The sequence below is a fragment of the Dipodomys spectabilis genome, unplaced genomic scaffold (genome assembly GCF_019054845.1).
Source record: "Dipodomys spectabilis isolate Male_0828 unplaced genomic scaffold, ASM1905484v1 ptg000024l, whole genome shotgun sequence".
Classification (NCBI taxonomy): Eukaryota; Metazoa; Chordata; class Mammalia; order Rodentia; family Heteromyidae; genus Dipodomys; species Dipodomys spectabilis.
The window spans coordinates 2,717,767-2,744,364 of NW_024870701.1; the positions used below are offsets into that span (position 1 = coordinate 2,717,767).

Genomic DNA, 26,598 nt, shown 5'->3' on the forward strand with positions numbered 1-26,598 from the left:
TTGCTTTTTGGTTTTGTATGTTCACAAAGCTGTGGTAATTACAGAATATTTTCATCACTCCGAAAAAAACCCTATCATTATTAATAGTGGAACCAAAATTTATATTTTATTCAGAGTCCACAGATCTTTGCATTGTCACAGCTTTCCTTTTGAGGATATCCAAACTGATTATCTTAAAATAAATAAAGCTTAGTGTTTACCTATCTAAACATTTAAATTTATCAATGACTTGCTATGACTTGCATAGTTCTGTTATTAACCACTTCATAATTTAATATAAAATTTGTAGTGTTTGGTCCTGTTTCCATCCTGCCCCCAAATATCTCCTAGAGTCTTGAGCATTCATGGCAGACACTTAGGAACCGGTCCTATGTACTCTACACAGACTCAGGAAATGCTTTGTTCTTTGGATGAACAGCACATCATCTTAAAGGAAATGGCACTGGGCATTTTTACATAGAATATAAAGAGAAAAGCTTAAAGAAGTTGTTTGTTCTGGATCCTTTCATAAAAGGTTTTTTGTTTTGTTCTCCCCACCCCCTATTTTAAGGTTTTCACATAAAATCCACAACTAGACAACAAAGATCCCTAAGAGGCTTTAGGAGAACCTAAATTTTTTTGAACAAGAATTGAAATATATTTTAAATTCACTCATCATATCATAAAATTTTCCAGGTTATGGCTTTCAAAACATCCATTCCTTAGTTTTATGCTTTGCTTCTATTTTAATGTGTTAGAAGTAATCTTACATAAAACAAGCACGTTTAGGTTATTTAAATAGCATCCTCTGAGCTGTGAAAATTGAAGATTCACTTTGAATCTTCAATTCATGGTGGTTGATTCTTTTAGTAAACATAGTTTAGACAATTCTTAAGAACATTTACCTATGCAAATTCATCATCACAACTCAGGACTCAATTAATTTGAAATGGCTTGAATTTTATATATAAGCTCACTATAAAGAAAAGTTCAAGCCCCACAACCAACAACAACAACAAAAAATAAAAGTAGTAGTAATAATAATATACATGCACTATTAGAGGGTAGCAATTTTAATTAAAAAATAAGAAAAAATCAAGTTAGGCATAAACTATCTCATCTCTAATAAAATTTTCTGCCAAGTTCACGCCAGTAATCCTAGCTATTCAGGAGGCTGAGATCTGAGGACCATGGTTCAAAGTCAGCAGGAGCAGTCAAGTCTATGAGAATCTTATCTCCAACTAACCACTCAAAAACCAGAAGTGGAGCTCTGGCTTAAAGTGGTAGAGCACTATCCTTGAGCAAAAAAGCTCAGCAACAGTGCCCAGGCCTTGAGTTCAAGTGTCAAGACAGACAAAAACAAACAAACCTTCCTCTAGAAATAAAGAATATAAACAGTCTTTGAAATTCTACTAATTTTACACTCCTTCTATTGTGATTCTACTAATATTTACATTACTCATTCTACTAGTTATCTTGTTTCGCTAAGTTTGTAAGGTCACTAGATCACTTTTAACATAACATAGATCAATATATAGAGAATTTAGCAGGAAACACAAATATTTCATGAATAAATGATTTTTACAAATGTAAAAACCTTTACCTCCTGTTGAGATAGCATTAACTCTACGCCCTTATCATTTAGCCTGAATGCTAATTTGTCATGGAAGGGTTAGTTACCAAGACTCACAGGTTAAAATGTAAGCCTTAACACAGGTATTTGCATTTTTTTTGTACATCCAGTCATTTATCAGATATTTGGCTCTGCTTTCGGAAGTATCAAAGAAAATTGGTAGGCTCCACAATACTATACTTAATACATGCTATTCTTTCTGAATTGACTTTTAGCTATCTTATTTATCTACATTTTCCCTAAGATATAAGATTGTTACACAAAGAATTTTCTCAGTTTATACAACCTCACATTTCCTTTTCTTTTTCTTTTTTTTCTGGGCCTGGGGCTTGAACTCAGGCCTGGGCACTGTCTTTGTATTCAAGGCTAGCGCTCTACCTCTTGAGCCACAGCATCTCTTCCGGATTTTTCTGAATAGTTTATTGGAAATAAGAGTCTCATGGGCTTTCCTGTCCGGCTGGCTTTGAATCACAATCCTTAGATCTCAGCCTCCTGAGTAGGCATGAACCACCAGTGCCTAGCTAGAACCTCACATTCCTTAGTTTGTGCATTAAACAAACAAAAAAATTAGAGCTGTGGCTCTTAGCTCAGACTGGCCTGGAATTCATTATGTACTCAAAGATGTTATCCAACTCCAGATCCTCCTACCTCCAATTTCTGAGTGTTGGGATTACAGGCATCTGCCACCACACCCTGTCTTAGTTATGCATGTCGAATTATAGTGGCAGTTTACCCATTTTGTTTATTTTAGAATTTGGAAGAATAATCTTACTGTTTAACATAGTCATTGAAATAACATTAAAAAATAATTTATCAGAACAGGGAAAAGTAGTTTTTTTGCTCTCAGCAGAACATATTTTGTAACATCTTTTCTTATTGTAGTGAGCCTAAGGGCTCTTATCTGTAAATAGAGACACTACTACCAGCCTCCAGGGTAATTATGAAGAGTTAATGAATGATGTAGATAAAACATATGGCATATGATCAGGGCTTAATAAAAGACAATCATTGCTTTCTTTGCTGTTGCTGTTTTAATTCTAATATCTGTATTGTGTATCTGACAAGATTCAGTCATTGACGTGAACTGAAACACATTTCACCAAAGCATGATCCTGATGTTAAACATTTATTGTATGTGTGATTCTCTTATAATGTAGAAAAAATAATATCAAGTAACAAAAGCCCTCTCTCTCATAGACAAATTGAAGAATGAATACTGTACGGCTACAAAATCTTTGCTGTAGTTTGCATGGAATAATAAGATCTAGTGAGTCAGATTTAAGATTTTAGATGAAAAACAATGATCTAAACAGTAAAAAATGCCAAAAGTAGGTTTAACTAATAAAACAAGATTAAAACAAGGTTTACATGGATTTATCCCAAATGTGTATTTTTAAAGAACATCTAATAATTAGAAGTATCTTAACATCAGTCTTTTTATGCTTCATGATATGGTGTCTTTCAAGAGCTTGATTATATTTTCCTTTCTAAAGGTAATGGAGGTAAACATTCTAACTTCAATTTCTTGCCTTTAAGCAAAGTTATATTCTACTTTTCATAACCAATTTGCAAATATTTCCAGAAAGTAGCAAGCTGGTAGCAATTTTATTGTGTTAAATTTTAGCCATTTTAGTATGTTTAAATGCCAGAGACACTGACATTAGGACTACATACCAGATTAATATATCAGAAAAGTATACAACAAACACTTGGTGATGGCTTTAGGAACTGCAAATAAAGGTTCTAGGAGGAAATTGCCAGCCTATAGCACAAATATGCCAAATAGTTTCCAACATATTTTAACTCCAGTGTTGGGGTGCACTGCTTGAATTTTGTTGAGACATCCTGAAGATGGAGCTAATGCTCTTGAAGAATGCACTATGCCATGCTCTAAAAACCATTACTGCCACAAGTAGGCAGTAGGATGGCATGACTTGTCAGCTCTCTTCTGGGTTCATTATCTCACGAGAGTTCAGTCTCAGCTTTGAGATTTTACCAAACATAATCACCCATAGCTGTGTGTCTGTTTCATCTTTCTTTATGAAAACTAGTTCCTCATCATGGCCCACTCTTGTTTTGTGCACATGGCACAAGTGTCCTCTTACAGTACCTCAATCGATTGTCAGCCATATAAATAGCAGAAACTAAGTTGTGGTTCTTATTTGCAAAGAAAGAAATGGTTCTTATTTAAGCAGAAGATAATTTCATTGGAAAAAGTTCAGGCAATCAACAGAAGGATTAGAGGAGCAGGCTTGGACAGGAATCAAGGAAAGTAAGGCTGAGTCTAGATCCTACCACGGGGATGGAATGTTTACAATGCAGGTGTCATTGGCACTGGGCACTACTACCACTGGATGTTCCTGCCATTGATGTTCACCTTCTGCCACTGGACTCTCGACTCTACCACAGCCACCACAGCCACCAGAAGTAACATGAGACACCTTTGCATCATTCCCTCAAGATTCACCTGTAATCCAGAGGTTGAGGCAGAAAAAAAATGGAGTGTTCTAGACCAGCCCAGGCCACACAGCATATTTCAGCCAATCCTGTGTTCATGACAAGGCCTTATAGCAAAACACCAACAAATTAAACCTATCTGCAACCAAACACCTTCAAATTCCAGGTTACAGCTTGGTATTAGTCACTCAGGTGTTCAGATCACAGGCTTATATTCTAGCTGTTAGTAGAGGATTCTCAGAAAAGTAGGTTACATAAATTGGATGAAGACAAGCCCTTTTTAGGGGCATCTCATCTATTACTTGACGTATTTTGCTTGGCACAGTGCCTTTGGCAGGACTTTAAGTGTCCGTCTAGCTTTAAAATGCTACTAGAGAACACAATGTGAAGTAAAATAGGACTACGGGAGTTTGAAGCTGGTTTAAGTTTACCTAGTAGGAAAAGACAAAATGCATACCACACACTGTTGTTGGAATTGCGGTCCAGCCAGGAACTGTGGCTCATGCCTGTAATCCTAGCACTCAGGAGGCTGAAATCAGAAGTGGTGCTGTGGCTCAAAGTGGTATTGCACTAGCTTTGAGGGAAAAAGCTCCAGGACAGAGCCCAGGCCCTGATTCAAGCCCCACAACTGAGGAGGGATAAAAAGACAGGTCAAACTGCAAGCGAACCAGAAAGAACTGCAATCAGAGAATAAGCCAAAGAGATGAGCAAAGCAGATACCAAAGCAAAGATTAGATTGCTAGAAACAAACGAGGGAGAGCAAGCACAAAATGCAGCTCAAAAGTTGTAGAAGTCGGGCTGGGAAGGTGGCTCAGTGGTAGAGTGCTTGCCTTGCATGCCTGAGGCCCTGGGTTCGATTCCTCAGCACCACATAAGCAAAAAGAAAAAAGCCGGAAGTGGCACTGTGGCTCAAGTGGTAGAGTGCTAGCCTTGAGCTGAAGAGCTGAGGGACAGTGCCCAGGCCCAGAGTTCAGGCCCCACAACCAGACCAAAAAACAAAAAAAACAAAAAAAAACCCAAAAAGTTATAGAAGTCAAAAAGTTAAAAAACTAGAGAAAGCAACCAAAGACAGTAAGATGCAGTATATTTTCTGAAGCTCATGTAAGATTGCCAGTTGTGACTTCTATGCACTGCAGGATACATCCTTATAATTAATGTGGTTCTCTTAGATGGCCTTTGCCTCGCTGAGAGGACAGGTAGTAAAAACTGTAACCTGTGAGCCCCAGTCCTCAAAGCAATGTCAAGAAATTGGTGAGTTAGTGGACTGCTTCATTGAGCTTAGAATTATGAGCCTAACACTCAAGAAATACTTTCCTTTGCCTGATCTTTCAAACTTTGGAAGGGTCCTCATCTTTTTCTAATTGGACTCAGGGGTGGCAAAACCAGGGTGAAAGGTAGTTTGACAGGCTTGATGATTGGAATAATTGCTAAGAAGCAACCAGTGTGAGGCAGCAGGGAGACCAGGAAGAGAAAAATCACTATCTCAGCCTCAGGAAAGAAAGAGCACCAGTGATTCACTCATTGACAGCAAGTGGAAGTTTATCCTAAACAAAACATTTCCTAGAAGAATCCTAGGTTCAAGGGTGATTATGAATGGACATCAGCTCAACTTCCACCAAGTCCTTCAAAGCTCTTGCCAAATAATTTAAGCACTAACAAACAAATGAAAGCATCTCTTTGTAAGGACCTAACATAAATAAACTGTTTAACTTTATCCTAGCCTTCTTGTTTGGTTTTGTCTTTCAGGCCACCTTTCATAGGGGTTTCAGGACAGATCCCTTATCAATGCTCTTAATATAGAGTCCAGACCTCTTATTGCACAGCAGAGAAACAGACACAGCAGTCACTTGTTCATTTCACAATAAAGGGATTTTCAATTTAATTTTTTTTTTTTTCTGTCAGTCTTGGGGCTTGAATTCAGGGCCTTGGCACTGTCCCTGAGTTTTTTTGTTTTTGTTTTTCTCAAGACTAGTGCTCTACCACTTGGGCCACAGTTCTACTTCTGGTTTTTTGGTGCTTAATTGGTTTGTTTGTTTGTTTTTGGGTCTGGTTGTGGGGCCTGTACTCTGGGCCTAGGTGCTGTCCCTCAGCTCTTCAGCTCAAGGCTAGCGCTCTACTACTTGAGCCACAGCACCACTTCTGGCTTTTTTCTTTTTGGTTATGTGGTGCTGAGGAACCGAACCCAGAGCCTCAGGCATGCAAGGCAAGCACTCTACCACTGAGCCACCTTCCCAGCCCTTTGGTGCTTAATTGGAGATGAGAGTCTTATAGACTTTCTTGCTGGGGCTGGCTTTGAACCACAATCCTCAGCTATCAGCCTCCTCAAGAGCCACAGACACTAGTCAATAATTTTTATTATATCAATGAGACTTCCTAGATTCTGTTTTCTTATTTAAAAATTTTAAATATCCTTGGAGATAAATGAGTTATTAAATATAAGGTTGAAAACTTATCAGGTTATTTACAGACCAAAACTCAGCATTGGACATTAAATAGTCTAAAAAAAAAAGGTCAAGGACTGATGTAATAATAATAATAATAATAAAAAGGATTAAGAATAACCAAGAGAGCAGGAAGCCAGTGGCTCATGCCTGTAATCTTAGCTACTCAAGAGGTTGAGATCTGGGGCTCATGATTGGAAGTAAAACGAGTCACGAAAGTCCATAAGGCTCTTATCTCCAAGTTACCATCAAATTGCCAGAAGTGGAGCTGTGGCTCAAGTGTTAGAGGGCTAGCCTTGAGCAAGAGAGCTCAAGGTTAGCACCCAGGGCCTGAGTTCAAATCCCAGGATTGGCACACACACATATATACACATACCAAAAAACAACAACCGAATGGAAAAAAAAATGAAGAAAAGTAAATTCAACAAGGCAGTATAACCTATAACTTGTGAGCTTTCTGAGACTTTCTCAACTTTTAAGACTTCATAGCCAGGTACCAGTGACTCACACCTATAATCTTAACTACTCAGAAGGCTAAGATGCAAACATCTCCGTTCCAAGTCAGCCTGATGAAGACAAACCTGCAGACTCTGACCTTCAATTCACCAGAAAAACTGGGGCTTCTAATAAGGCTCAAGTGGCAGACCACAAATGCGGAGAGAGCTGGAGGCCTCGAGTTCAAGCCCCAGCATTTGTACCAATTTAAAAAAAAAAAACACCAAAACTACAAAGAGAACAAATTGGGATAAATTATTTTACTAGAATTTAGGAAAATAAAAATATTTGTTTTACGTAGCAGTTCAGAAACCACAAGGACTTTGCATATGGATATAAGCCCCCTAAAATTTCAGAATTCAAGATAGCCATGGCAAAATAAAGCTCATTCTGTGTCACGTGCATGTTTTTGTTAACATGGAAGCCTATAGGGGACTTTGAATTCATTTAATCAACTGAAGAAACATTTTTCTCTGAACCCTTCTGTGTATTTTCTCAAATTCCTAGAATACCAGAATACTGACAGATGATTGTGTCATAGCTTGTTTGTTGAAGATGACTCTGAATTTCACTAAAACCCACAAAGGAAACCAACAATCCCACATGAATACTCCGATAACCCCACCAAACAGGAAATAAAAAGTGAGGGGTGAGGGGGGGGGGAACTCAGAGTGTGACAAAGCAGAAGTTAACTTTAGCACAACCGCAAGGGTCAGAACATCTCCACCCCCCCCCCTCCACTGACACTCTCCTTTACCCCCATTCTTTTGTACCCTCCCTTTTTCGGCATGGAAAACAGGAGAGGTGCACAGGATCCAGGGAACCACCATTCTAGTTCGGGCTGCTCTACTTTCGGGCCCCCACAGCTGTCAAGCAAGGGTCTCAATACCTGCCCCAGTTGCTTCCCTGGAAGAGAGCCAGGATCCTCCATGAATACCCGGTGGCCAAGACAAGTCAAAGCCACCACTCCTGGGAGGGCTGCCAACAGAACTGCGCTTCAGCTCCCCTCCCTCCCGGCAAGGCTGGTTCGACCCACAAGTCAACAGGAAGCTCCCGGGGCAGGGACAGGATCCCGGCCTCGGAAGGAGGCCAGACTCCAGCGCTTCTGGACGGCGACCAGGGTGGTGCGGCGGCCGTGGGCGCCGCCTCCCCCGCCCCGGGGCCGCGAGCTTACAACCACCGACGGACGACAAAGGGCGCAGAAGCAGAGCGCTCCGAGAGCCAGCACCCCAAATTCCCCGGACACCCGAAGCCCCGAGCCCTCGACGGCGGAGGAGCGCAGGGCCCCGGGCGGCGGGCGCCGCGCGCCCCACTCTCCCGCCGCGGCAGCCGGCGGGGCGCTCGCGGGCTGAGAGGCGCCTCCCCCACCACACACGCTCCCACGCCCCCACAGCCGGCGCCGCCTCGGGAGTACGCCCCGGACCCTGCCGCCATGTTGGGTCGGCGCGAGTGACACCGCCTCGCAGCCGACCGCCCCCCACCCCACCCCACCCCACCCCGGAGCGCAGAAGAGCCAGAAGGGCGCGCGCGGAGGGGCGGGAAGCGCCGGGCTGCCGAAGCCGGAAGGCGCTGGAGGCGCGCGCGCGCCGCACGAGTTCCGGTGAGCGGGCGTCCAGCGCAGGTAGCCGCAGCCCCCGCCCCTCCCTCGCTCGCGTCGCCCCCGCCCCGCCCTCGCGGAAGGCGCAGGGGGCGTGGCCTGTGGGAGGGGCGGGGCTTGGAGCGGCGGGGTGGGGGAACCCGGGAATTCCCTCCTCCTGAAGGAAGGCGTCCCGGGCCGGCTCCGCAGTCGTCCCTGCTGCCCGCCGCCCCTCGCCCCAAGCCCCGCGCCCAGCGCCGAGGAGGTGGACGAGGTGGAGGAGGGAGAGCGGGAGGGCCTCGCGGGCGTCTCCTCCGCCCGCCGCCCCCTCTCCGTCCCCGCCGGAGGCGCGGCCACTGCGACCCATGCGAGCGCGGCCGGAGGGCAGGTAAGGACCCCGGCGCGGCCCCGCGGGCGGGGACCGCCGACCCCGCTCCCGGCTGCGCTAGGCCCCGGCGCCGGGCACCGGGAAGACGACTCCGCCACCGTCTCTCCTCGCTGGCCCCGAGTCGGGAAGTTGGGGAGAAACTTCTCCCCTCCCCCGGCCCGGCGGGCGTGTCGCCTCTGCCCGCGTTACCTGCTCGCCCCTGCCGTGGTCCCCGCCCCAGCTCGGCTTCCCGGTCCCCGCCCGAGTCCGCCTGCGGGCTCGCGCCGTGTCCTTCGGGGCTTCGTGTGCCCACCCCACCCCCGACGAGGGGTGTGTGTGTGTGTGTGTGTGTGTGTGTGTCGGGGGGGGGTTAGCCTTAATTTTTGGTCCCCGATCCCGAGCGGGGGGTCGAGGGGAGCGGCTCCTTTCCGCCCCTACAGAGGACGGAGGTCCGCGGGCCGCCGGACTCCGGTGGCCTCGGTACCGGGCTTGGGAGGACGAGGGCGCGGGGGCGAGCGGGGGAGCTCGGGGCAGCCCCGGGTTTGATTGAAAACCGCAACATGTTTAAAAGTTTTCCTTTGTTTTGCCTGGGGGTGGGGAGATCCACCCTTCCGCGGCCACTTGTTCGGTACCGGCTGCTCCACCTCCCCTTGGATTCGGTTTCTGTCTACATGTGTTCAAGGAAATTTGGTTTTAAAACTCGTGTGTGTGTGTGTGTGTGTGTGTGTGTGTGTGTGCGTGCGTGTGTGTTTTCTTGGTAATTGCTTCCAGCTTGTGCTTTATGGGGTAGAAGGCAGAGTTTTAAGAAGCTCTTGGAAAATCGTGTCTGGTTGGAGGGATGGCTTTAGTTTTTGTTTTGTGAGTGGGATGCGGCGTAGTTCAGCCTTGGTTATTTTCTGCAAAATTCATGGAACCAGTCATGCAATAACAGACAGTCTGATCACTTATAAGCCGTTAAATAAATGAGACGTCTTCTAGTAGCTCTAACGCCTTCCCTCCATGCCATTTATTTTGTATGTCCTCTAATGGGGGTTTTTTCCTGGGTAGGATGTATGCCGTGGTAGTATGTACATGCATTGTTGTGCTAAAAGTGTTTATTCTGTTAACTTCCTAGAGCTAAATTACACACTTAGGAAAATATTGCTAAATGTGTGTATGTGACTGCATTCACGACAAAATACGTATTAAATCTAGTATATCAACCAACACAGTGCTTGGCACACAGCAGACAGGAAACATTTTGAATGGATAGATAATAAAGGAATGTCTTGAATTAGATGCCATGACTCTTCTGTTCATCACATGTATTAATACATTATACTCTGAGACAAAGTTATGTTTCACCAAGGCCTATTTTTTTTTTCTTAAAATATGTGAGAACCGTGCCATATCAACATTGAGTTGTATCTGAATTTTTAGTCGCTGTTGAACCTCTGAAGAATTCACATGCATGTTGACACAGAGGGTCCTGAATTTGAAAGAAAAAACCCAACCAATTGCTTTTGGTCGAAATCTTAAATACAAGACTGTTCATATACATGTTTCCAGGATAAAAGATAAAAGGCCTCTTAAAATATGTACTTAGCAATAACTACCATAATGTTATAATAACTTTAATTTTCCAGTTAGTTTTGCTGACTTCATAAACCACAAAATTGACTCCTTTCAGTTCCCCCGAAATGAAATTACAGCTTTAATCTATCTTCCTGGGATAGGTGGAATTTGTCTTATGGTCAAAGTATATATAATATTAATACATTGTTGGGAAAAAAATGTCTAGTTCAGGAAATTCTGAAACTGAAAAAAATCAGTTTATGCAAATAAAATTGTATTTTATTGTATGTAGTGGTAAAAGAATAACTATACTAAAGAAATAGCAGTGACCTGATATGAATGAAATACTACCAACCTAACTTGTTTATTCATGGTCCATTTGCATGGATTTTTAAGCTGTACATATTTTTATATGAGTAATTTTTGCTTAAAATATATAATTAGCTCTTTAGTTGGGCACTGGTGGCACAAGCCTGTGCTACAGCTACTCAGAAGGATGAGATCTGAGGATCACTGCAAAGCCAGCCTAGGCAGGAAAGTCTGTGAGACTCAATCTCCAACTAATCAGCAAAAAACAAGAAGCAGAGATAGAACAAGAGGTAGAACACCAGTTCTGTGTGAAAAAGTCAAGTGAGACCTTGACGCCCTGAGTTCAAGCTCTAGCACGCGCGCACACACACACACACACACAAAACACAACAAATATATTTAGTTCAATCTAGTGAGTCATTTCAGTGGACATCTCTTATTAGTCTCATTAAGAAAGAAGCCTAGTCAAAAATTTTGAAAAGCTTTAAGATTTGATGTCAAAGAATACAAACTTAGGTGATAAGACTATATTAAGAAAAAAAATCTGCAGGGAAGTGATTTCATTAAAAGATATGGTTGGAGGGAGAAGGCTGTGATTGCTACCTTGCTTCTGAAAGTGGTAGCAGGCAGGCCTCTCTCTCCATTTGTTTTTTAACCTAGTTGTGATCCAGTGGATTTGGCCTTAGTGTACGTTGAATATCTCTTATGTGTGCATTCCTGTATATGAGTTTTCTTTTATGTGAAATTTTTCTTTAAAGAATGTTGTGTGTAATGTATATGAGATTCTTTTTTTTTATTGTGAAAATACCGTACAGAAGGGTTACAATTACATGGGCAAGGTAATGAGTGCATTTCTTATCAAGCATTGTTGTCTCCTCCTTTGTTTCCTTTTCCCATCTTTTCCCATCTTCCCTCCTTCCCCCTCCCCCCCCCCCCCCCCACATGAGATTCTTGGATCAAGAATTTAGTGTTTGGTGATTGGCTTTAGAACGTTGACTGGGCTCTACTTTGCCATTAGGATTAGATGTATTAAATCCTAATTTTCATATATCAGTGCATATAACTGCATGGACAATAATTAGAGAATTTCAGAAAGATATTTGCAATAAAGTTCTGGGTTCTTTTAGGATGCTAATTATTTGACTATTTTGTGAGAAGACACTAGGTTTTACTCATTTTAAATGTTGTAAGTGAAAAATAATCAAAATACATTTTTAAATGAATAGATATCATTGTATTACCAAATATTCTTTTTCAGAAAATTAGGTAATGTATCAACACAGCTTTTTGACATCAGAGGAGTAATTTTTTACTTTTATCTATTTTCAGTTTTCTAGAGCAGAATGCTTTTAAATCAATAAATTCAGCCTTAGACTTGACATTCTTAAGGTTATCATGAAATTCTGTGAAAAATGTTGTCAATACTTAAATTTTATGAAAATGTTCATCAGCTCAAGGAAAATATACATCTTTCTTCAATGGTTTTGTTTCAGAAGGAAGAAATGACAGTATGATGTTAAGAGTATGTTACTTTTCTTGTTTTGTGTCATGGCTTCTGCTTTAGCTGTTGATGTTTGTTACTGCTTTGCATTGTTGTGAGGGAGCACTGAAGAAGAGATCATATCTGTGCCAAATTCTTATATCACAGGAACTTTGTCATGTTGTAAAGGTGGTGTTTGTGGAGCCAGCTTGGTTGTGTGTATATTTACAGGAAGTTTTAGTAAGATTTTCCATTGTTCATGGTATAGGTCACCTTCAGTTCATGTTTAAACAGGTTTTAATATAAATAAATGTCCTCTGCCAATGTATAACTGCTTTTCTTTAAAGGAAATAATCTGTTCATATTACCAGTAGTGTGTGTAGCAGTTTGTGTATGGCTACGTAGAGTGTATATTATCTCTTTTCTTCCTCTCAGCTGCTCCACTGCCACAATTAGTCTGAGTATTGCTCAGCCGCAGCTGCTGGGTGATTATGAACCATCGAGCTCCTGTCTAAACTCAGAGGCAGATTTAGCAAAAGGAGCTATAGTAACAGCAGAGAGTGAGAGAAAAGAGCCAGCATTGCTGCCAATATCATTTTAACATGTCTGTATGCCAAAGGATTGCTGGCGGCAGCAGTACTACTGTTGTCTTGAAGCTGGCAGACTTGATGGCAATATATCCTAGTTTGAATTGGGTTTGCCTTTAAGATCTTGAAGGCCACTCTGTGGAAGATGGAGAATGCTGTAGTTTCAGCATAATGTACTGAGTTGCAGGTGGGCTGAATTACAAGCCTCAGTGTTTCAACTTCTTCCCAACCCCAGGTAACACTGCCCTTCTGTTTCCTGTTTGAGTGTACATTTGAGTGTACAGTCAGCTATGACACTAAAGGTTCCCTAAAGCCTATACCATTTATTTCATTCTACTTTAAGCTGGGATTCTTTTTTTTTTTTTTTTTTTTTTTTTGCTCAGTCATGGAGTTTGAACACTGGGCCTGGGCACTGTCCCTGCGTTGTTCAGCTCAAGGCCAGTGCTCTACCACTTGAGCCACTGCGCCATATCCGGTTTTCGAGTAGTTTATTAGAGATTAAGAGTTTCACGGACTTTCCCGTCCGGGCTGGCTTTGAACCACAGTCCTCAGATCTCAGCAGTCTGAGTAGCTAGTAATACAGGCAGGAGCCATGGGCACCTGGCTGGGATTCTTTTTTTAAAAAACTTTTTAGCTGTGTTTTTTTTTTTTTGTCTTGTCTTTTTTGGTACTGGGGATCAACCCAGGAAGGTGCACTTGCTAGAACGCTTTGCCATTGAGCTACATCCCAGTCCTAAGCTGGGATTTTTTTTGGGAGGGGATGTATAATAGTTTTAAACACAAACTATGGGTGTCTACATGAAATTTGAATGGAAAACTATTTAACTAAAATTATACATAAGCATACTAAAAGCCTTAAAAAAAGTGAAGTAATTCAGACATTGACCAAAGAAATCAAGTGTGACTATATTAATATAAAATAGAGTGTAGATCCAAAACAGTAACTAGACAAGGACATTCTAAGCTGGGATTCTTAACAAAAACAGCTGTTACTCTTTGGAGAGTGTCAGAATTGCTAATAAGGAATTTCTTTGGACTTCCTACTTTATCACAGAAAGACCCCCAAGAGACTTGATATTTCTAGAATCAGTACATACAGCATAACCCCAGTTGCCTGAATTTTTCAACTAGAAATCCTAAACTTTTTCCTTTTTTTTTTTCTTTTCTTATTTCTTTTGTTTGAAAAGATGAATATCAACAAATGTAGATAGTAGCTTAATAGTGGCATGCCTATAATCCCACATACTGAAGAGGAAGCTGAGCCTGGAGTATTGTTCAAGGCCAGCCTGGGCAATTTATCAAGCCCTTGTCTCAGAAACAAAACAAAACAAACAAACAAAGCACATTATTAGCTATATATGGAATCCCCAGACTAGAAGGTGCCATGGGCAAATTTTGCTGCTTCTGAAATGCTGCATGTTCAGTTCATAAACATGCCAAGCAAATAGCAGTAGCATGTATGCTGTCCTGGCTATACTTGGTGGGTTTAGAGTTTGGCTAATTTAGAATGGGGTCTAGAGAGTACTCAAAACTCATAACAGGAAGGAAGGAAGGAAGGAAGAGGTATAAAAATACTATAAAATTGAGTATTATCAAGTACATATTGGGCCCACATACTTGGTAAGATCCTAGTGAGATGATGAAATTTCTTCTCCAATTCCTATGACAAAGCACATTCTTCCTGCAATTATTTCTTTCCATGATTGTCATTCTTAATACAGTGGCAATGTGTCAAGGAGCTGTTGCATATTAATACTTGAGAATAGCCCCTAGCACAGTAAAGACTTAAGTAAATTTTGAATTATATATAGGAATGTGGTTCTGTGTATAGTTATAAGGCTTTTATAGCTACAGACTTTTTTACATGCAACATATTAATATTTCTTTCCTAAAATTTAATAAAAACAAGCTTAGTACTTTCTCATAGATTAAAATTAAATTCTTAAAGCGTTTTTACTCTCAAAGTTTTGTTATAGAAGATGATTTTATAACAGTTTAAAAAAAGTCTTGCAGATGTGAAATAAAGATCATTTTTATATTTCTAACATAAAGTCTCAATGTGTTAATTGAATTTAAACTAGTTGAATTTAAACTTGAATTTAAACTAATCTAGGAAAGTTTATTTTACTTTTTTTGGGGGGCGGGGGAAGGAGGAGGGTTGGTTGTGGGGCCTGAACTCTGGGCCTGGGCACTATCCTCAGCTCAGCTCAAAGCTAGCACCCTACCATTTGATCCACAGCGCCACTTCTGGCTTTTTCTGCTTAGGTGGTGCTGAGGAATCGAACCCAGGGCCTCATTCATGCAAGGCAAGCACTATCACTGAGCCACCTTCCCAGCCTGGAAAGTTTATTTTAAAGGAGTACTTTTTACTATTTTGGTGAATATAGAAACTTAAGTTCCAGAAAAAATACTGTACATTTTCTAAAATAGATTTGATAATATTTTATGTTAATAGTGACAATCTTATAACGATGTTTGTATCTGTGTAGGACAAAAAGAAGAAGGTCTCATTTTCTTGCTGTAATGCTTGTGAAGGAATGCATAGTTCATCAGACCCATTATCTGGGTTACTTGGGGAAGGGTGCAGACAGGAAGTCTGCAGAAGTTTCAGACCACTGAAACTTCAGGATTATCTGGTTTTCAGTCTCTGTTCCAAACAATACATAGACTCTAGGTTTTTCAAGGCTACTCACTTTCTGATGGCTTTTGTCTTCCAGTTACTTAGCATTAAGTAGACTTTGGAGTTAAGTGGAGAAAATTGGTAGTTATTGTATGTAAGTAAATACTTTAAATTGTTCCATACCAAGTTTATTTTTTTCTACTTTTGTTCTAGTGTGATTAGTCTTTTTTTAATTGAGATTAAGTGATTACATAAATTTCACATATTTCACAGTATTGTGGAATAGTGATACTTCGTTAAAGTCACAAACACATTTTAACCTTCACAAGGCAAATTGTCATTATCATGGTCTATAAAGTTTGTGAATTCTATGAGCTTTGACAATACAATTATTTCTCCCACATCAGGTGATATTTACATTTCTTTCCTTTTGCTTAGTGTATGCTGTTCCCTCTTTCCCTCTTATTCCTCCCTTCCCATCGCTGTCTTTGGGTTGCTTAGTTCATTTTCATCTATGTCTAGTGCAGCTGATGAGCCTTTCTGTTGTATGTTTTCCCGTTTCCCGCTGATTCTGTGTCCTCCTCCTAGCTTCCCTCTGTTGCGCATATATCTATATCTATCTATATATATCCACCTTATATGAGGTCAAGAACATGGAATCATTTAGCGATAATATGACAAAATGAGTGGAAGTCCTTTGTTTCTCAAGTCCTGCTTACTTTGTCATATCTCCTTGCATTTTGGCTTTCACATCTGCATGTCAGGGAGACCATATGCCTTTTGTCTCTTGCTCTTGGCTTACCTCACTCAAAATCATTTGCTCTAGTTCCACCCATTTCCCTGCAAATACTATTATTTTGTCCTTTCTAATGGCTGCATAATATTCCATTGTATGTAGGTACCACAGTTTTTGGATCCACTCATCAGTAGTGGGGCATTTGGATTGTTTCCATATCTTGGCTATTGTGAACAGTGCTGCAATGAACATGGAGGTGCATGTATCCTTGTATCCTGGCTCCTGTTGCTCAGGGTAGATGTAGGAGTGGTATGGCTGGGTCATAGGAGAGGTCTATATTTAGCTTTCTGAGGTACCTCCAGACTGCTTTCCAAAGTGGTTGTATTAGTACACATATGTGATTAGTCTTTTAAAGATAAGGCTACTTTAAAAATAAGAGCAATCAGGCATTTGAAAAGGAGCAGAGAAAGAATGAGATAGTAGAAGACAGGATTTTAATTTTGCTTTTGACAACAGGGAACTATGTAACCTTGGTCAATTCAGAAAAATTCTTATGTCATTTGAAAGGGGTAATTGGGCCAGATGGGGTCATAACCCTACTCCCCTTTCTGGCGCTGGGGAGTAAACTCAAGACTTCATTTAAGTTTTAGTGACATTGGTAAAGGTGGTTTTGGTTTTGGCTTTGATTTTGGTCAGGGCTTGAACTGTGGGCCTGGGCACTCTGGGCTTTTGTACTCAAAACTGGTGCTCTACCACTTGAGCTACAGCTCCACTTCTGGCTTTTTGCTGATTAATTGGAGCTAAGACTTTCACTGACTTTCCTGCCCAAGCTCGCTTCAAACCCCAGTCCTCAGATCTTAGCCTCGTGAGTAGATAAGATTGCAGGCATGAACCACCGGCACCCAGCTAGAAAAAAAAATTTTTTTTTTTTCTGTTTTTGGGCTTGAACTCAGGGTCTGAGTGCTGTCCTAAGCCTCTTTGTGTTTGAGCTCTTGAGCCACAGTGTCACTTTGGGTTTTAAGTGGTTAATTCGAGTTAAGAGTCTCATTGGGACTTTTCTGCCTTGGCTGGCTTCAAACCGAAATCCTCAGATCTCAGCCTCCTGAGTAGCGAGGATTACAGACATGAGCCCCCAGCACCTGGCTCTGGCTAGAATTTATGTGCAGTAAAATTAGATGTCAAATAAGTAAAGATTAAAATGAAGAACTCACCATTAACTTGGTACTGAACTTCATCAAACAAATACAGTGTTATTCATTCAGTGAACATTTATTAACATGATCATGTGACAAAAACTATGCTAATTTTGATATTAGAAGGATGCTTGCAGCATGACGCTGCTCTCTAGGAATCCACATTGTATAGAATTGACTAATTATGAGGCTATTATATATATATATATATATATATATTTTGGGGGGGTGTCCAGTTGTGGGGCTTGAACTCTGGGCCTGGGAATTGTCCCTCAGCTCTTCAGCTCAAGACTAGCGCTCTACCACTTGAGCCACAGCGCCACTTCTGGCTTTTTTCTTTTTGCTTATGTGGTGCTAAGGAATCGAACCCAGGGCCTCATGCATGCAAGGCAAGCACTCTACCACTGAGCCACCTTCCCAGCCCCTTATTATATATTTTTAAAATTTTATTTTATTGTAAAGATGCTGTATAGAGGGATTACAGTTACATGAGTAAGGTAATGAGTACTTTTGTGGAACATTGTTACCCCTTCCCATTATATATTTTTAAGTTGATAGATCTTTCTGGTGTAATAGTACATTAAAAAACTTCGATGGCATTAGGTGTGTGGTGATGCTGAAAGGTTACTAGGTTCCTTTGTACTGTATAGACTTAGCCTCTGATAAATTGATTTAATTGTCTAGGCAGGAAAACTGGATTGTGTTGGGCGCGGGGGTGCGTGAGTGCACACTACAGCTTCACTTCTGACTTTTTGGTGATTAATTGGAGCTAAGTCTCATGGACTTTTCTGTCCAGGCTGGTTTTGAACTGTGATACTCAGATCTCAGCCTCCTGAATAGCTAGAATAATAGGTGTGAACTACCATCACCCAGCCTAGATGTAATATTTTTTTGTACATTAGTTTATTACAGCTGTTTGTGATTCAAATATCCAGGTTTCACAACCCTTCTGTAGAAGTTTTATTGTAAGAAGACAACTAAATACAAGGCTTTAAAAATATTTCATTTTTATCTGACAATTTTTAGCAAAGTAATGCTTTAATTATCAGTTTGAAGCACTTAGCTATGATATCAGTATCAGATTATTATGGCTATGTGGATAAGAACTTTGCTACATTGTGTCAGAAAAATAGCTACTATTTTAAAAATTCGTTAACAGTTAATATATAGAACAAAACAAGCATAGGGCCTGCCGCTGATGGTTCACACTTATAATCCTAGTTTCTCAGGATGCTGAGATCTGAGGATTGCAGTTCTAAGCTGGCCTTGGCAGAAAAGTCCCCTTGGGACTCTTTATCTCCAATTAACCATTCAAAAAACTGGAAGTGGCGCTGTGGCTCAAGTGGTAGAGTGCTAGCCTTGGGTACAAAGAGGCTCAGAAACAGTGCCCAGGCCTTGAGTTCAAACCCCATAACCGACAAACAAAAAAACTGGCATGGGCATTTAAAGGGTTTAGCTTTGGAAAGTTTGCAGAATAGATTTTTCTGAGGAAAAAAACTTAGATTATAAGTGCATTGTGCCCCCAAAACTTTATCAATCAGCTCTTTAACAAGGAAAATCCCTTTGCCTAGAAAAAGGCTTTTCTGTAATGACCTTTCTGGCTAGAAATGGTAGCCCATTAGCATTGTCCTTATAAAGACCTAACAAACAGGAATACGTTTCAAGAGCAAAATGTGTTCTCATTTTAAAGTTTTTGTTTTTTAAGTACTTGAAATATTTGTTTTATAAGTGCTTTAATTATGAAATAGATGAGCCTGTAATGTTGCCAATCACTCTCACTCTCTACTGTCCCTGTTCTATTTAAAAGTCACTGTGAGTTCTGTATTAGAATGCCCAAGCTCTCCCAACAAGGCCTTGCTCTTTTCTAGTCTCTCTAATACAATTCCTATACGACAGTGTGATATTGAACTAAAATAGTAAATAAGGGCTTGGGAAAATGATTGGCATAAAGTGGAGTTTATAACCTTCCCTTTTTTTTGTTTTCTATTTTCACTCCTCATTTTAAGCATTGAATAAGAAAGGAAGAAAACCTATTCTATGATAGCTATTGTGAGTTACTACACTGAATATGTATTATCACATTTAACTTGAATATTTGGGATATGTTTGTAAATACATGAAAAAGTTGTTGGAGGAGTTAGTATATGATTCCAGTAAAGTACCTGAGGATCAGAATGTTTATGTTGTTTGCTGGGGTCTTAGAACTAGTGATTGGGCAGATCTGGATTTGAATCTAGTTTTTTTTTCCTTAGAAATATGGAAAAGGGAGGGATTGTCTTTCCTTTTCCATTAGATTGTACTTTTAAATGGAGGTAGAGAATTTTCAATCTCACTTTTTATTTTCTGTTTGTTTCTTTGTTTTGTATAGGTTTTCCCTTGATAGCTCAGGCTCACATCCAATTCACTATCCTACATCCCCTGACTGCCTCCCACATGCTGGGATTACAGGCTGTAGCCACCTCATCTGGCTCTTATATTCTTCTTTTTAATGGAAGAAGCTTTGTTATGCTGTACATGTTTCATAACAGATAGATGCCAGCTATTAATTATTCCTTAGAAATAGATGGGTTATTATAGTAATTAAATTTGAGCAAATGCTACCCTTTTGTAAGTTTGAGTTTATTATAGAAAATGATACAGTAAGTTCAAAGCATTTAAAAAATCATTTTATAAAATAAGATGTTTCTCCCAAATTAATAGTTAATTGTTAGAATGTTTTACCAATCAAGGTTTTTAAAATCTTGATGGTACTGGAGTTTGAACTCAGGTCCTTGAGTTTATGTGGAAGATGTTTTACCACTTAAGCCACACTCTTAACCCTCTGTTTTTTGTTTTTTAATTGTGAAAATACCACACAGAAGGGTTATAATTATATGATGAGTACATTTCTTATCAAGCATTGTTGCCTCCTCCTTTGTTTACCTTTACCATCCCTTCCCATCTCCCCTCCCCATCCCCCACCACCCCCTGCACCAAAGTTATAAAGTTCATTTTTCAACATAACGTCTTATATATCTCATTGTTGCAATGAGTCCACCTGTATACCTATTTAAACAATTTGTTTTTTCCCTTCCCCTCCACAAATTATACCAACATCAAATACAGTGAAAGCAGGAGTTATACCATGGGGGAGGGACATACAGAGCAACAAAGAAATCATCTTATAAATATGTTAGAAACAATAGCAAGAAAGAAAAACCATTTCAGTCCTTATCTTGGGGCTCATTTCGCCTAACAACAACTTGTCTGACAGTTTCTGCTTGTCTCAGACATATACTAGTTAGTGCAAATAAGAGAAACCATGGGACCTATGTTTCTTTGGGCCAGCCTTACTTCACTTAATATAATTTTTTCCAAGTCTTTCCATTTCCTATCAAATGGGGCAATGTCATTCTTTCTGATGGAGGCATAGAATTCCATTGTGTACATATACCACATTTTCTTGATCCATTCATCTACTGAGGGGCATCTAGGTTGGTCCATATCTTAGCTATGGTAAATAATGCTGTAATAAACATAGTTGTGCTGGTAGCTTTAGTATGGTCTTGTTTGTGATTATTTGGGTAAATGCCCAACAGTGGGATTGCTGGGCCATAGGAGAGCTCTATGTGGAGTCTTTTGAGGAACCTCCATACTGCTTTCCAAAGTGGCTGAACAAGTTTACACTCTCACCAACAATGCAGTAGGGTTCCCTTCTGTCCACATCCCCTCCAGCATCTGTTTTTATTAGAGTTCTTGATTCTAGCCATTCTAACTGGGGTGAGGTGGTATCTCAATGTTGTTTTGATTTGAATTTCTTTTATGGTTAGGGAGGTTGAGCATTTCTTCATGTGTCTATTGGCCATCCTTCTTTCCTCTTCAGAGAAGTTTCTCTTTAAGTCTTTAGCCGACTTATTTATTGGGCAGTTGTTTCTTTGAGGATTTGTTGTTGGGGGATTTAATTTTTTGAGTTCCAGGTATATTTTAGATATGAGACCCTTGTCCGTTGTAGGGCTTAGCCCTCTTTGTTTTTAGTTATTTCTCAGGTAAGGCCCAGGGCTAGCTTCAGACTGATACACTTTTACCTGTGCCTCCCATGTAGCTGAATTACAGATGTTCACCCACAAGCACAGCTTGTTTATTGAAATGGAGTTCTCATTAACTTTTTCCCTGGACTGTCACAAACCATGGATCCTCCCTATTTCCATCTCCTAAATACCTGGGACAGTGAGGGTACACCACAATGCCTAATTTAATTTACTAAAAGAACAAAGAAGTATGCAGAAAAGATGGTATGTTCTATTAACTAAACTGTAGTTAAATGCTCCTTTTTATAGTCAACATGTACTCTGTAGTCAGTCCATTTGTAAATGTACACACAATATATTGAATATACATACAATCTGTGTGCATGTGAGGGGTGTGTGTGTGTGTGCGTGTGTGTGTGTGTGTGTGTGTGTGTGTGAAGACTAAAGTCTGAATCTTAGTCATACACACACTGGATCAAATGGTTAATTTACCATACTGTTTTCACTCTATCAGTTGTATCATTTATTTCTAGAAGAGTTAGAACTAGATGAAAGGTCTCATTACTGAGTTGCTCTGTATCACATTTCAGACACAAGCTCCAGTAAGGGACACATTCTAACTTGCCCTATTGGTAGGCTAGATTTCATATTTTCTGGTACAGACTCACTAGGATTGTATTTGGAAGAAACAATTGTTCTATAATGGTTTATTTACTTATTTATTTATGTTAGGCCTGGGCACCATCTTGTGTACTATCCTTGGAACTTTTCTGCACAAGACTAGTGCACTAATACTTGAGCCACAATTCCACTTCTGGCTTTTTGGAGGTTAATTGGAGGTAAGAGTCCTACCTCAGCTTACTGTGAACTGTGATTCTTAGATTTCAACCTCCTGAGTAGCTAGGATTTACAGGCCTGAGCCACCAACAGCTGGCTAGTTTATTCTTTTAATTCTTACTGTCTTCCATACTGGTTTGTTCCTATAAAGCTGTTGCTACATAAATTCCTTTCTTTTGTGAAGAAGCTTTTCATCTAAAGCTCTAAGTAGACATTTTATTTGCTACTCTGTTGCTACTCTGTCAACTTCTTGAGTTGACAGTGGTTTCCTTCACTACCTTTTCTTCCTTGGCTTCCTTTTATTTCTTTGATTGTATCTAAGAATGTACCCTTTGTTCTAGCTAATAAACTAGAGTATTGTTTTCTAGTGAGAATACTAACTAGAATTTGTAGATAATCCCACAGAGAATATTTACAGTGCAACTCATTTATTACTCCTGCGGTTCATCATTGCCCTTGCTTGTTACATTTTTACAAAAGGGTTGGCAGATTTTACATTGTTATCATGCAAACTCTAAGTGATAGAAATGGGAAATGGCTACCACTAGAATGTAAGCTGCTTGAAGGCAGGGAGTTTTGTTTTGATTACTAAAGTCATTCACAGCATATAGGACAATGAATATAGGAAAATGTCAACTGTCAGCTTGCTGTATCTGCTGCCTCTCATGGATATAACCAATATCTCCTCACTAAAGACATGCAATAACCATAGTTTTTTTTTTGGGGGGGGGTCTAGTCGTGGGGCCTGAACTCTGGGCCTGAGTGCTGTCCCTCAGCTCTTTAGCTCAAGGCTAGCACTCTACCACTTAAGCCACAGCGCCACTTCCGGCTTTTTTCTTTTTGCTTATGTGGTGCTGAGGAATCGGACCCAGGGCCTCAGGCATGCAAGACAAGCGCTCTACCACTGAGCCACCTTCCCAGCCTCCATAGATTTAGTTTTTATTTTTTTGTCTGTCATGGGGCTTGAACTCTGGACCTGGGTGCTGTCCCTCAGCTCTTCAGCTCAAGACAAGCGCTCTACTACTGGAGCCACAGCACCATTTCCAGTTTTCTGATGGTTAATTGGAGATAAGAGTCTCACAGACTTTCCTGCCTGGACTTTCCTGCCCTGGTTGGCTTTGAACCATGATCCTCACAGCTCAGCTTTCTGAGTAGCAAGGATTACAGGAGTGAGCCACCGGCACCCACACATAGATTTTTTTTTTAAACTCAAGACTTTTTGGAGTGGCAGATCTAGTGTAAATTTGTGACATTAATCTTTAGGATAAATTTAAGTAGGGCTGGGGGCATAGATTGAGTGGTAGAGTAGCATGGGCAAAGTCCTGACTTCAGTTTCTCAGTACTGTCAAAGTGATTGCTGTTGGTGTTTGTAACTCATTTTGGTTTTTTCCCCTTTCCATAACCTGAGTTTTCTGACAAACAGTTCTTTTGCTTTAATGATACTCAGAGCCAAGGATATTAACAGGTTTTTGTATCTTTCTGGGATTTGCGCCTCCCCCCCCCCACCCCCACCCCCACCCCCCCCCCCCCCCCGCCTCTGCTCCGAAGATTGAGTCAGAATAGATGAGCCTATGATAGATGACAGTGAAGACATCATACAGATACTTTAATTTTATTTTGTGAGGATAGGATCTGGCTTTGGTTTAAGCAGGCCTTCAACTCCTGGGGCCAAATTATCCTTTTGCCTCAGTATCCCAGTGTCTCCAGTACTTTATTTTTTTCATTGTAAAGCTACTATACATTTTTCTAGATAGTATTTCTGCTTTCTGGTAGCCTTTGCTAATTTTTGTCTTATTCTTACAGATTTTGTTTTAGAGATCCTTCATGAATTGTTGATACGGTCTTTTCTTTGTATTTATATTGCTTTTTCTCCATTTGCATATCTTTACTTCTCCAATACCTCCTATGTCTTAAAAGTAATTTTCCTCAGGCTGGGAAGGTGGCTCAGTGGTAGAGTGCTTGCCCCACATGCATGAGGCCCTGGGTTCAATTCCTCAGCACCACATAAACAGAAAAGCCAGAAGTAGTGCTGTGGCTCAAGTGGTAGAGTGCTACCCTTGAGGTGAAGAGCTGAAGGACAGTGCCCAGGCCCAGACTTCAAGCCATAACTGACCAAAAAAAAATTTTTTTTAAACTTTTTTAGTTGTTTGCTGTAGGGCTTGAACTCAGGGCTTGGATGCTGTCCCTGAGCTTTTTCCACTTAAGGCTAGCTCTCTACCACTTTGAGCCACAGCTCCATTTTTGATTTTCTGATGGTTAATTGGCAATAAGAGTCTCATGGACTTTTTTACTCTTGGGTCTGTTTCCGATCTTGGTTTCCTTTCCAGGTACTTAGTTTGTTCTGATGCCAGTATCACATAGCTCCATGCAAACCTGACCATGGTAACAACAGCAGCAGCAATGGTATTACGCATTGAGAAGTGCCAGTTGCAGTGGTAAATATATTTTAGCTAATGTTTTTGCACAAAGGCTCTATGAGTTAGACATTTTTAATATCTTTGTTTTTATAGCTTGATAAAGTAGGTTTCAAGAAACAAATTTATTGATGTTACCAGCTAGGACTATATAATGCAGATCTCTAACAGTCTACAGAATTGAAATCTTAATTTCTAATAGAACAAATTGTTCAGTTTTCTTTTTCAAAATGTTCTCAGCTATTCAAACTCATTTATTTTTCCATATAAACTTCATTGATAATGTTATTTGTACTTGTTTAGGAAGGATAGATATCTTTATAAGAATGGATTATACCATCTAAAAATAATGTTATATGTTTCCATTGACTGAGATTGTCCTTTATTTTCCCATTTAATTATTTTAGACTGAGCATTTGTTCTTAAATTTATTAATAAGTATTCACCTGGTTAAAAAGACCTATTTAGTAATAGTTTCAAATTATAGAATATTTTAAAAATAGCAAAAAGAATTCTGGATACCCTTCACTCTCTCATTTTCTTTAAGCTCAGGTATATAGGTGTATGTGTATCCCCTTCTACATACACCATTGAATGAATAAAAGCTGGTCTGTCTGAGGTAAGATGGATTACAGTGTTATTCTGATTTGTATTTTCTTTTCTTTCCTCCCTCTTTTCCTTCCTCCCTCTCTCTCTCTTCCTCTCTCCCTCCCTCCCTTTCTTTCTTTCTTTCTTTCTCTACTCCCTCCCTCCCTTCTTTTCTTTCCTTCCTTCCTGTTCTTTCTTTCTTTCACTGTGGATTGAACTCAGATCCTCTCTTTTTTGGGGGGGGGTGTTAGTTGTGGGGCTTAAACTCTGGCCCTGGGCACTGTCCCTCAGCTCTTCAACTCAAGGCTAGCTAGCTAGTGCTCTACCACTTGAGCCACAGCACCCCTTTCAGTTTTCTGGTGGTTAATTGGAGATGAGTCTCATGGACTTTCCTTCCCAGGCTGGCTTTGAACCACAGTCCTCATATCTCAGCCTCCTTAGTAGCTAGGATTACAGGCATGAGCCACCAGCACCTGGCCAGCCTCTCACTTTTGCTTAGTTTATATGCCCACAGCTGGCACTCTACCACTTCTGACACTCTACCACTTGAGCCCTGCCTCCAGTTCAGCATTGGTAGTTAATTGGAGTCAGTCTTGGGGATTTTTCTGCTTTAGTCTGCCTTTGAACCTTGCTCCTCTTATCTCCACCCCCTGGGTAGTTAGGATTGCAGGCAGGAGACACTGGTGCCTGACCACATTTGCATCTTCTTCATAGTTAGGGTTGAACATTACTTTATATACTTACTAGCCATTGTACTTTTTAAGAAAATATATTAAATTCATTTGCCCATTTATTAATTGCATTATTCATTCTCTTGGTGTTTAATTTTTTGAGCTCTTTATATATTCTAGATGTAAATCTGGTATGTGTTAATATATCACAAATTTAATTTGTTTTTACTTGTGGAAAAGCTTCAAATTACAGCCTTTTTGTCTTCATGCTTTATCAGTTAAAGAAACTTCATACAAACATTAATTTATTGATCACTATTGGTTGCATCAAATCCCAAACATTTATCAATAAGATATAGCACAACCCAGCAAATTAATGTAGATGAACTTTTTACTCCATGCAAAGATGCTATGATGATTAAGCTTTTAGAATATAAAAAATAACTATCCACTCATGTTTATCAGTTAAATATATTACTTCATCAGATAACCTGAGAGAAATATTGTATTGGAAGTTAAAATAATGATGTCAAGAGAAGGAAGATGTACACTTTAAAAAAGAAAGGGAAGGGAAGGAAAGAATGAATATTTAGGAAAATTCTGGTGGAGATGGGATTTCAGTAGGTTTTGCAGAACAAAGATGGATCCAGAGGG

At 40.2% G+C, this 26,598-nt stretch overlaps 1 protein-coding gene across 1 annotated transcript in view; it reads left to right on the top strand.

Moving 5' to 3' along the window:
• Positions 1-8,757: 8,757 nt before the first annotated feature.
• Positions 8,758-26,598, top strand: part of Yes1 (YES proto-oncogene 1, Src family tyrosine kinase) — a 71,708-nt gene continuing 53,867 nt past the window's right edge. Inside the window, exon 1 of the mRNA XM_042675169.1 lies at positions 8,758-8,969. The gene's annotated coding sequence lies outside the window, so the exon portion shown is untranslated. The remainder of the gene's footprint in view (positions 8,970-26,598) is intronic.